We start from the raw sequence: 12,844 nt of genomic DNA, 5'->3' as shown, positions 1-12,844 counted from the left end.
AAAAGGGACAAAGCCGCGTTTATGAAGCTCGCTGTCTCACACTGTGTTTGGCTTTCAGAGCCTTCTCTAATCCCGCTGCCTCTTTTTCTTTTTTAAAGCAATTTCCCTGCAACATCCTCAGGTATCTGTGACTCCAGCTGTCTAATATGAATGAATGTAGATGCAGTTTTATTAAAGGCAGCTGAAAACAGAAAATCAGGGTGAACAGAGGCAGGGGAATGATGCTCACACCAAAAAAAAAACCCAAAAACCCTCAGTGCATAAAGATGTGAGCATTAAGTATGTGCGAGAAGCAGCAGAACAACAAGGCATCATTAACAGTCCACTCTCTCCACAAGCAAGTCACAGCTCATTAGTGCTAATCTCTCTCAGGTTTTTACAAGCAATGCTTCTATCAAACTTTCCCTGCTCCGAAGCTCAGAGAGTCCCAGCAGTCCCAGCGAGCTGCTCAGCAGTGGTTGCACAGTCTGCTGCTCTTATCTGCACTCAGACGGCACCGGGGATTGAGTTTATCAACCTTTAGAGAACAGCAATGCTGCCTTATTGCAGGAAGCATTAGAGTCCGGCTCATGACCTTTTTCGTGTGTCACTCCTGATTTTTTTCCCCCCTCCATCCCAAATGTCTCCATCCAGGCTGCACGAAATGTGCTCAAGCACAGCACAACAGGACCAGAGCCAATGAGGTAAAACCTGCATGACAAAAAAAATCCCTGTCGCTTATTGTGAAGACTTTCCAAGGCTGAAAGTAGAGGTAATACAATCCTGCGCTGCCTCGTCTTCTAGTATTCTAGTAGCATGAAGCACCTCAAGCTAAAGCCTCAGTATAGAGATAGTTATAGCAATGCTTCTCTGACAGGGTTGATCAAAGTGAACATTATTATCTTTATAAAGTTAAGTTCGTGTTTGAGCTTTCTTTAAAAAACTGTCAGGTTTAGATGTTTGCTACATTTGTACGACTGCGTTAGCGCCAACAGAATTTATTCAATGTTTTTTTGGTTGATAATAATCTACAGAAATATTGCAGTGAATGCCTCCAGCTCCTCAGCTGTGGAGATTTGGTCATTTTTGTCTGAAAATTTCTGATGCTGAGTAGATCATCTGGAAAACAAAAGTTCCAAATCTGTTCATTCACTTACAAAAAGACAATATACTTGATTGGATGTTCTTAGTTTTTCAAAGAAGAGAAACTAAACACACCTTGGATTCAGTACCTCGTAGTATCAATAACTTGCAGTTATCATTTCCTCTATTACTGTATCCGTCTGTCACACCATTGTGCAGGAATTTTGGCCCATTTTTCTTTACAACATTGCTTCAGTTCATTAAGTTTTTCCACAGCACTTCGATTGAGGTCTGGACTTTGGACCATTACAACACCTTGATTCTTTTGCTATTCTGCCATTTTGTTGTAGATTTGCTGCAGTGCTTGGGATCATTGTCCTATTGCATGACCCAATTTAAGCCAAGCAGACGGATGGCCTTGCATTTGACTCTAGAATATTTTGGTATACAGCAGAGTTCATAGTAGTCTCAATTGCTGCAAGGATCTCAAAACAAGACCAAATCACCACGCCTCCACCGCCGTGCTGAAAGTTGGTATGATGGTCTTTCGACTTCACCAGATGTGTCCCTGTGCATTATAACCAGACATCTCCAGTTTTATGTCATCCGTCCAAAGGATAGTCTTCCAGAAGTCTTGTGGTTCTTCAAATCCAATTTTGAAAATCTAAGTCTAAACCTTTCCAAATAAGTTATACTGATTAAGTATTTTTATAATTGTACTGTCAGAACAATTGTGGCCTGTAGAGTCTGACATGTAGCTCTTGGTTTTTTGCTGTCTCTGAGCATTTCACAGTCTGTTGTTAGGGTGAATTTACCCAGATGTCCACTCCTGGGACATCTATGGCTTCCACATTGACAAATGATTTTTCTCATGGTAGAATGATGGACTTATAACCCTTCCCAGACTGTTAAAGGGAGGTAATAGTTTGAGCATGTTGCTGATGCTTTTCCTTCTTAGCATTGTGTTTACACACACCTGAACGCTCCAGACCTGCACACCGCCAGAACATCTGCTTTCATGGAGGTGCTCACACTTGCTGCTCATCATTTACTCAAGTGCATTTGATCAGCAGCACCTGGCTGCTGCTTACACTCTTAATTCCAATGGAAGCTGTACAGGTGTAGAGCTGCAGTTGATTAATTCAATAAAAATGTCCTTAGTCTGTTTTTGTAACGTGTAAGTTAGCCTTGGAATAGATTCACAAGCATTTAAAACAGACCACCTATCTGCCTGATCAGATCTTTTACCAGGACAGGGGAGGTGTGTGCAGTAACTCTTATCACTTCAGTACGTAGATGCTGGTGACTCTGTGGGCACAGTTCTGCCCAGTATCACTCTTATCAGCTGCATATACTGAAAACAGGTTTGCAGAGTTATATCAGATTGATCATGATGTCCTGACATGCTTCGTGTTAGCTATTCGTGTTTTACGTGTCTTCCTGCATCATTTTTCTGATTGTTCTGCTCCACCAGACCGCTCATATGCCTGGGGTCTGGCTAACCATGTGAATCAATTTCTTCTAAGCAGCTGATAATAACCCACATTAGCTCCTTTATCTATATCCCCACATGCTCCAACACACAGTACAAAGAGATCCTCCGAGGCCAAATTAATTGCTTCTCAAGGTGCTGTGATCTATTTGCTAATTTGAGATAGCCGCCCTGAGGAGAAAAGATCAATACAGCTGGATGGAGGGAAACAACCACAATACTTAAGCACTGACAGCCACAATTTAACCTGGTGGAGGTGCTGGATGAGTCTGTTTTTAAAGACATGCCACACACACACATGAAGACACACTACATTGCCAACATGTTTTACTCAGTCATCCAAATCACTGAGTTCACGTGTTTCAATCACGTTGATGGCCACAGGAGTATAAAATCAGATGTCAGATGCGGTGGTATAAAGCACACCACCAGTGGACTCTAGAGCTGTGATGAATCACGCCTCTCCGTCTGGCCGTCTGACGGACGAGCCTGGGTATGGTGGTTGCCAGGAGAACAGTACTTGCCTGACTGCACTGTGCCAACTATAAGGTTTGGTGAAGGGGGGATTATGGTGAGGGGTTGTTTTTCTGGAGTTTGGCTCAGCCTCTTAGGTCCAGTAGAAGGAACTCTTAATGTTTTAGCATAACAAGACATTTTGGACGATTTCAGCTCCCGATTTTGTGGGAACAGTTTGGGGATGGTCCCTTCCTGTTCCAACGTGACTGCACACCAGTGCACAAAGCAAAGTACATAAAAACATGGATGAGGGAGTTTGGTGTGGAAGAACTTGACTGGCCTGCACAGAGTCCTGACCTCAACCTGAACACCTTTGGGATGAATTAGAGTGGAGACTATGAGCCAGGCCTTCTGATCCAACATTAGTGTCTGACCTCATACAGTGGGGCAAAAAAGTATTTAGTCAGCCACCGATTGTGCAAGTTCCCCCACCTAAAATGATGACAGAGGTCAGTAATTTGCACCAGAGGTACACTTCAACTGTGAGAGACAGAATGTGAAAAAAAAATCCATGAATCCACATGGTAGGATTTGTAAGGAATTTATTCGTAAATTAGGGTGGAAAATAAGTATTTGGTCACCTCAAACAAGGAAAATCTCTGGCTCTCACAGACCTGTAACGTCTTCTGTAAGAAGCTTTTCTGTCCCCCACTCGTTACCTGTATGAATGGCACCTGTTTGAACTCATCATCTGTATAAAAGACACCTGTCCACAGCCTCAAACAGTCAGACTCCAAACTCCGCCATGGCCAAGACCAAAGAGCTTTCGAAGGACGCCAGGAAAAGTATTGTAGACCTGCACCAGACTGGGAAGAGTGAATCTACAATAGGCAAGCAGCTTGGTGTGAAAAAATCAACTGTGGGAGCAATCATCAGAAAATGGAAGACATACAAGACCACTGATAATCTCCCTCGATCTGGGGCTCCACGCAAGATCTCATCCCGTGGGGTCAAAATGATCATGAGAACGGTGAGCAAAGATCCCAGAACCACACGGGGGGACCTGGTGAATGACCTGCAGAGAGCTGGGACCAAAGTAACAAAGGTCACCATCAGTAACACACTACAACGGCAGGGAATCAAATCCCGCAGTGCCAGACGTGTTCTGCTGCTGAAGCCAGTGCATGTCCAGGCCCGTCTGAAGTTTGCCAGAGAGCACATGGATGATACAGCAGAGGATTGGGAGAATGTCATGTGGTCAGATGAAACCAAAGTAGAACTTTTTGGTATAAACTCAACTCGTCGTGTTTGGAGGAAGAAGAATACTGAGTTGCATCCCAAGAACACCATACCTACCGTGAAGCATGGGGGTGGAAACATCATGCTATGGGGCTGTTTTTCTGCCAAGGGGACAGGACGACTGATCCGTGTTAAGGACAGAATGAATGGGGCCATGTATCGTGAGATTTTGAGCCAGAACCTCCTTCCATCAGTGAGAACTTTGAAGATGAAACGAGGCTGGGTCTTCCAACATGACAATGATCCAAAACACACCGCCCGGGCAACAAAGGAGTGGCTCCGTAAGAAGCATTTGAAAGTCCTGGAGTGGCCTAGCCAGTCTCCAGACCTCAACCCCATAGAAAATCTGTGGCAGGAGTTGAAAGTCCGTGTTGCTCGGCGACAGCCCCAAAACATCACTGCTCTCGAGAAGATCTGCATGGAGGAATGGGCCGAAATACCAGCTACTGTGTGTGCAAACCTGGTAAAGACCTATAGTAAACGTTTGACCTCTGTTATTGCCAACAAAGGTTATGTTACAAAGTATTGAGTTGTATTTTTCTTATTGACCAAATACTTATTTTCCACCCTGATTTACGAATAAATTCTTTACAAATCCTACCATGTGGATTCATGGATTTTTTTTTCACATTCTGTCTCTCACAGTTGAAGTGTACCTCTGGTGCAAATTACTGACCTCTGTCATCATTTTAGGTGGGGGAACTTGCACAATCGGTGGCTGACTAAATACTTTTTTGCCCCACTGTAAATGTGCTTCTGGAAGAATGGTCAAAAATTCCCATAAACACACCGAACCTCGTGGAAAGCCTTCCAAGAAGAGTTGAAGCTGTTATATCTGTATTGAGAATGGGCTGTCACTCAAGTTCATATGCATGTGAACGCAGACGAGTGAATACTTTTGGAATGTAATGCATGTTGTTCCAACCGTGGTGGGGGGACACATTCACATGTACATACATACATTATATATTTCTGAACATTATTGTTTAATTGGAGATTCAAAGAGGTGAAAGAAAGTAAAAGCATGAGGAAAGTGAGCAAAAGTTTTACTTAAAAGTAAGCATGTCACTGCTGTGATGCATCAGTATTTGCAGAAGCTGACGCAAGTAGTTAACTAAACCTGGGAAGTATGCACGGTCTGTCTTCATGCTTTACAGTGGCAGTTTATCTGTGTATCGCCACAACTTAACATGATAATTAACAGAGGTGTGACGAGGGAGTGTTACATCGCTAACGGCTTCTTCTGACACCGTGACAAGGAAGCAAACGTTGATGCTGCGATGACTTGACGAGCTGTGTCAGTGAGCTGTAGCAGTTAGGAAGACATGAAACTGCATGTTTGTTAAAGCCGATGTCTATATTCATTGTGCTCTTTATTGGCTTTGTGTGGGCTGTGAAACATCCTCAGGAAGTAACATTTGGTAACTCTCAGTGTAAAGAATGTAGAAGTCAGCGTAGTGTATATTGAAAATATTGATACTACTTGCCATGAAAAATTAACTGTGAAGGTTGTGGAATGGGTTCTCGAACATTTCGAGTCTTTTAAGAAGCTCAGAGTGAACGGCAGAAGTGCACTTGAGCAAGAAGTTGCACAATATGAAGCTACTGTACCTTTTGACCTCAGAGAGTATGAAAAGACTCAACACAGATTAATAAATGTTCCAAAGCTTTTGTTATTTGACTCTAACCAGGGGGCCGAGCTGAGTCGCTAAGTTGTTTTGCAGCTTGCTGTGTTTGAGGGCAACGGGTGTTATTTGAAAAGGTGATGCAATAAGGAAGAATCAAGCATAATAACTCAACAGCTACTCTATTACAAGTGATGCTGCAAAGTGGTTTTGGACAAAAAGTGCAAAGCTTTCAGGATTTCAACAAATTATTTTGTGCAATAACCGAGTAGTACGTAATCCTTCAAGTCAGTGTAGCAACATAGAGGCTGAACTGAGAATTGTGTTACAAACTGGCTTCTTGAACGTGACCGTGACTGCAGTGTACTCAAATGACCTCCACGGTCACCATCTTTAGGATGTGGTGGAAGGTGAAGCAGGTGTGATGTTATCATATCAGCATTGACCAAAATCTCAAACAAAAGGCGGATCCAACCTGGTACTAGCAAGGTGTACCTAATAAAGTGTCTGGCGAGTTTATAATGTGAAGTAGAATATTAGTAGACTATTAATCGCATTCAGGTTTGAGGGGAATATTTGTGCTTCCTTGTGGTTTTAATGACTCTTTTCAAGGGTTTAAGTTCAAAAATGTAATTTAACTAAACAGAGTTCAACAAGTTAATGTGAGCCTCCAATCGTAATGCCAACAACTGACTGAGTGCGCCATTTCACCATTATTATCGGCCACTTGTTGTTTAAGTGCGACTCATTCGAGTGGCTGGTGATGACAATACTGCAGGGGTTCACTTTGATGGTTCACTTTGTTCCGCGAATTACACCGAAAAAGACGACGGAAACACGTACGTGAAGAATATTATCAACGGAGCAAGTGAACCACTTATCACAAAAAGGTAAAAATAAGTTTCATTTATGTAGACTTCTCTGTACTTTATTTGTAATGTAAGATAGTAACACAGAAGCGCCTCAGTGCTGCGCCAGATAGATAGATACCGGTAGATGGATGGATGGATGGATGGATGGATGGATGGATGGATGGATGGATGGATGGATGGATGGATGGATGGATGGATGGATGGATGGATGGATGGATGGATGGATGGATGGATAGATAGATAGATAGATAGATAGATAGATAGATAGATAGATAGATAGATAGATAGATAGATAGATAGATAGATAGATAGATAGATAGATAGATAGATAGATAGATTTTTGTGTGTTTGTTTTTTGGCAGTACTGTAAGTGTGCTTCATCGGTTCTTTTGCCCAGAGTGTCCCATCATGCTGCAGAGAGATGATCCATCTTATAATCCACTTAGTTCCTCACCTGGACTGTTTATCACCATTTTACAACCCTCAGTCAGGGTGTCAGCAGCCTCCCGTGGCCTCCATAGAGGGAGAATGGATCCAGTTTCTCTTCAGCTCTCTCTCTCATGAAAACATTTGTTTACAAATAGCAGAATCAGGATCTCGTTGGATACATTTGTTCTCGCTGCAATCTGATCTGAAGGAATATCAGCAGAGATTACGGCATGATGTGTCTGCACGATTCTTCTCATTTAATGTTTTACTAATGAGTGATAAAGTTAAAAATTGATGCACCTGAACTAGATCCATCTTCTTTCTTCTTTGTTTTTTGTCGAGCATTTGCTGTTAGCTGAATTTAAGGCTACAGAGAGAAAACTAGAGTGTCTTTGGCTCTTGCTTGCTCTCTCTGCATTGTGTAATCTCAGAGGATCAGTACAAATATCGGGGAATATGAGGCTGAGGAGAAAATACAACCCTGCAACATTCAGGCCGTGTACTTAGCACTGCAAACGCAAACAGAGCTTTTACGGCACTATACGCTGCAGACGGACAGCTGTGAAACACACGGCATCACCGCAGTTTGGGGAATTAAAACCAGAGCTTTGTGACTGCAACAGCCAACAAACAGTCTGTAATTATATAATCAATCACACAGCAATTAGCTGGATGAACCAAATTAAACTTTCATGTAGCCAGCAGTCATTTTTATATGAAATGTGCGGTGCATAATGAGCACCCGCAAGTCAGCTAAAACAAAATATTTAATTCATGATAGTGACAAAATAATACTTGGAAATCATCCCTCAATGGACCCATTTCTCCCTGCGGTACTTTCTGAAGTCTTCTCTTCTGAGGTTTGGGCCCAAAGTGATTTTCAATGTACGCAGTACACACGGCACAAAAAAGGCCGAAATCCATGAAGCCGATACACGCTGAATCGGCCTAATCAAGTGAAAAATTCACTTCACACGACTCTTCTGGTTTGGATCCTTTGGATCCGCTGTCCAGACAGAAAGCCTCGAAATGTCTTCTTCGGTGAACTCCTGCTTTATGAGCCAAGTGACTGAGGGAATACAGCTGAGAAGCAAAAACAGACCAAATGAGGCATAAAATAAAATAAGCAAACCGAGAAACGAGGAAGCAGGAAAGCAGTTCAGACAAATATGTTATGAAGACATAGGACTTCTTGAGCCCATACTGAATACCTCTCAGGATAATGGCTTGGACACAAGAAGGAGCTTTGTTTTTGTCTTCTAATAAAAGATGGACAAGAAAGAACGAACCTCCTAATCGGAATATAGGAAAAGGAAGCATGTGGGGTCTTGCAGACAATTCAAATGTTTAAGCTCGGTTTGAGTCTTTTTAGGTATTTCTCTCGTGACGCAAAACTGCGTTAAATTCTCCTGTCCTTGGCAGAAAAGTGGTGATTTTTATTTTAACAGGCCACGTTAGCAAGAGGATCAACATCTCTGGAAGAGAGTCTAATCACTCACCCATTTTGTAACACAATAAACTGATGGAAATGCTGCCGAGAAACTGTCAAAAAAGTGAAAGACTCGATGAGTCACACTGTATATTTTGGGATCTGGGCCTTTAGCTGGTGTTAATTTCTAATCCTGTGAATAACATGTTTGCCTTGTTTTTAAGTCTATATTTGGTAAAAACTTGAAAAGAAATATAAAAATGGTGCCGTGATATTTGCTAAATAAACTCTGCTGGTGATATGAAGGCAATGTGAGGCTAGATATCCATGAAAAAAAGCACACTGTGGTAAAATGCTAATATGACTAAGCACAGTAAATCCTCTGCTTTACTTTAAAAGCTAAAGAGGAAGATAAAATGTTCTAATTGTATAAAAATCTAGTCTCACTGTGTGAAAACACAAAGCAAAATATCTCTGATAAAGAGACAGAATGATGAAGATGAAAAGGCTTAAACTAGACACGTGTTTTGTAGAGTTGTAAAGACAGAATCCAGCTTAAGTTTAAGATTAAGAGTTTGACTCAGGTGCCTGTAATTGTAATTCCTGCTGAATTTTAACAATGCGAACTGATGCCTCAGTCACGCATGCCTAGAAACTGGTTGCTAAGGACTTGACAACATCTTGCAGCTAAGAAAAATTTGTATTCCCTGACTGGTTGGCTGGTGATTGTTGGACATAACTGCATGAAATCAACTGCAAACAACCGGGTGCTGCACCAAAACCCCCACTGTGATTGCTTTGGTTACTAGTGCATTGCCAGAGCTGGCTGTAGTTTGCATGGCAGACACAGACTTGTTTCTCAAGTACTTGTCAGCGAATTTCCCAACACTCATGAAACTTGAAAAGATTTAATAACGTTTGCTATCAAAGTAAAGGTTTTGCCTTACCAACATGTTTCAGAAGTGCAACTTTAACTTTGAAGGTAAACGTTCTCTGTTTCCTGTTTGCATCACACTTTTCAGTTTCACTACCACCTGGGGAGCAGTTGTATGCAGACAAGTTGGGGTCCTCCATGCAAACTATGGGAAACCGTGAAAACCTGTTAGCAACCAAAACAATCTGGTTGTTAAGTGATGACGTATGAACTTTGCTTCTGGATCCAAACTACTCTGCGTTTATTAAGGCTGTTGTGTTTTTAACATGTTTTAATGCTTTGTATCTTGTTCTATTTAATCTGAACAAGCCCCTAAAAAAGTCTGTGTCGCTGTCGGCCTCTCTGGCTTTTATTACCACTATTCGGCAGCACGTTTTAAAGCTCAGTTTTCTAAAACCTTACAATGTAACCACAGCCCAGCCCATGCAGCAGTATATTAATGACTAACCTTGTATTGTGGATGGATTATCTCAGTTGTTCTCCTGACTTAAGTTTGGTCCGTTTACAGCATCCTGCCATGCGATTACATTTGTCCCTAACCATTGGGATACCTCACTTTAACTTTTATCGAGTGGAAAAAGATTAGCGTTCATCCTCCAGCCTCACTTTGCTAATGTGTTTATATTATGCTAACCATAGCTGTGTAGCTAGCCACCACGAAACGCTATGATACACCAGCTAGCCCAACTTCAGTAACCCTACAAATCTTACTACTGTTTAGTTTTCTGTCTTCATTTATGTCTGCTATTATAACTGATAGCAAAGCTGTACGTTTTGAATTTTCAGAAATCCCTCAGTCAGAACATGCTATATCATCTTTAGATGGAAACTAGTGAGCAAACTCCCTGCTAACTTTTAACTCCGTTAAACTTCACAAATTATGTTTTCATGGATTCCTGAATGTTAAACTTAATTGTTACACCTGGTAGAGCAGCCACACTGATCATTTTAATAAAGATGAAAGAACTTAGTTTGTAACTCGCAGTGATGCTGCAGTGTTTGTTTGAGTTTGGGAACTGAAGCAGAGTTTGGACCCATAAACGGCTAATGGCATCAGACTTGGAGTCCGGATTGTAAGGAGATTTTCAGTGCAGTACCTTACACCTCTGCACGACCAGGTTCACTTATCAACACCAAGCAACCTCCAGCAACCCCTCACCCTCAAAGAGAGTGTGCTTTTTTCCCTACCAACCTAAGGCTACGTCCACACGTTTTCACGCATTGTTTTCTCTCCGTTTTGGCCTTTTGTCCACACTGACACAGCGTTTTCACTCATGGAAAACGCAGCGTTTTGAAAACGCTCTCGAAAACGCATACATTTGAAAACGGTGCTATTGCGTCGCAGTGTGGACAGCGAAAACGGAGACTTTCTAAAAGTTTGTCATGTTAGTCATGTGATGCAATCATGTGACCAATTAAACTAAGATAGCGGAGGGCATTATACAGCAGTTGTTTTGTTTGCTCTCAATTTTGACAGCCCTATTAAAGATTAATATCAGCATGTACATGCTCCAGATAGCTTTTTTCAAATTCTTTAACACTCACTCGCTTTTGCAACTTTGTTCTTTTGTGTTACTCGCAGCAACAACTCCACCTCATTGTTAGTCCATTTAAAAAACTCAGAGCTGTAACTTTCCATTCTGACTTTATTCATCTCCAAACTACATCTGGACACACTGTGCCAAAAACCAGCAGAACCCCTCCTCCCGACCTGGGTGTGAGTGGAGCCCTCTGGTGGGCCACCACATTACCACATTTTGGCGACCATCTTTCAGCATGAGTTAAAACAGTGCTATTATTAAAAAAAGATAAAAAGATCAGAAGCATCTACCATGGCAGAAGAGATTTGCACATTACATACTTCGTGTTAAATGATGTAATGTGTCAGTTTTCTCCGAGGATTCAGTTCTTCAGTTTTACACTGTCACAAATTCAAATATGAGAGTAAATCATTTCCTTTAAGACTACCTCACTGCTTAACATAACAATGTTCACCTCACATCATGCCATGCTGGCATGCCAAACACATTGGATTCTTCCCGCAGTTCATAAACTGATCAGGTCAGGTGAAACCCCAGCTATCTCCTCTTCAGTGTCAGTGTTAGTCTTTAACCCTTTACAGCCGATCGGAGCGGGCACGCTCTGTTTTGCGTAACTATTTTTAAATCCCGGTAGCTCTGCAACCAAGTAAGCTAGCGCAATAATTTTTTTTGCATATGAAACTGGAGGAGTTGTACTTACATCTTATGCCATCAGCTTGTCCTAGGTCACAGTTTCCTTCCACATATAGCTTTGCAAAAACTGCATAAAAATCACTTGCAGCAACAAAAACATGATATTCCAGAAACAGCTTCGCCGATCCATCAGCTGTTTGTAACACTTCCTACGTCCATCAGCGCGAACTATCACATGACCGCATGACCTGCCCGAAACCGGAAGTGACGTCATTTTGCGGAAATGTAGTTTTTTACGATCGGGGCCTTATGAGCTTGTGTTTTACTTGTTATGTGTTTTAAAAAGTTATGTTTGACTTTATGACTTTCTGTGTCGTTTCTGGGATGCTTAAGACTCATATTGCACTGCTGGAAATAGTTTATTTTGATGCATATGCTGTTATTTTGCAAATTTGCACTATAATATTTATTTTCGTTTTTCCTGCAGTATATAAAAATTGGTGTATTTCAAAAATAAAACTATGAAGACACTCAAAATAAATTTCCTGTGGTGGGAAACTAGTTTGTGTAACTTTTTTGTATTTACAGTTTTGAGGGATAAGCCTCTTAAATTTCTCTAACTAGAAATATATGTTAAAAAAACAAAAACGATTTTCAATTTTTTTGTAGTTTATTGCACTTTTTTGCAATTTATGTAATTACTATGCACCTAATGCAGACATATTATTAAAGTTTGGGCTATAATGGTTGTATTGATGTATAGCAACTTGAAATGCTCCCAAAAATGGCTCCACAGCATGTAAAAATATAATATAAGCTCTGGCGAACTTGGTTCTATGGTAGGTCTTAAAGGGTTAATAAGTGTGTCTTTGTATATAAGTCATGTTATGCACTGACAAGCTGTCAAGTGTCCGACGCTGCCCTGTCTGACTAGAGTAAGAGGATACCGAAAAGTTGACGAGTGAGATTATTTTTCGGAAGAAATGACAAATTTATTCGCCACTTCTCCAAATGAAAAAGTAATCACTCCGCCACCCTTGTCCCGCCCTGTCAACAATATCAACTTAACAAT

General features: G+C 41.3%; 1 protein-coding gene across 1 annotated transcript in view; it reads right to left on the bottom strand.

Moving 5' to 3' along the window:
* Positions 1–12,844, bottom strand: part of dner (delta/notch-like EGF repeat containing) — a 72,792-nt gene that overhangs the window by 34,273 nt on the left and 25,675 nt on the right. The window lies entirely within an intron of this gene.

Source organism: Aulonocara sp. 'chitande type north' Nkhata Bay, linkage group LG14 (assembly GCF_057382095.1).
Source record: "Aulonocara sp. 'chitande type north' Nkhata Bay isolate Kocher_YH1m ecotype deep benthic linkage group LG14, A_spYH_male_GT1.1, whole genome shotgun sequence".
Taxonomy (NCBI): Eukaryota; Metazoa; Chordata; class Actinopteri; order Cichliformes; family Cichlidae; genus Aulonocara; species Aulonocara sp. 'chitande type north' Nkhata Bay.
The sequence above is the reverse complement of the archived record's forward strand: the minus strand, read 5'-3'. Positions and strand labels throughout refer to the sequence as shown.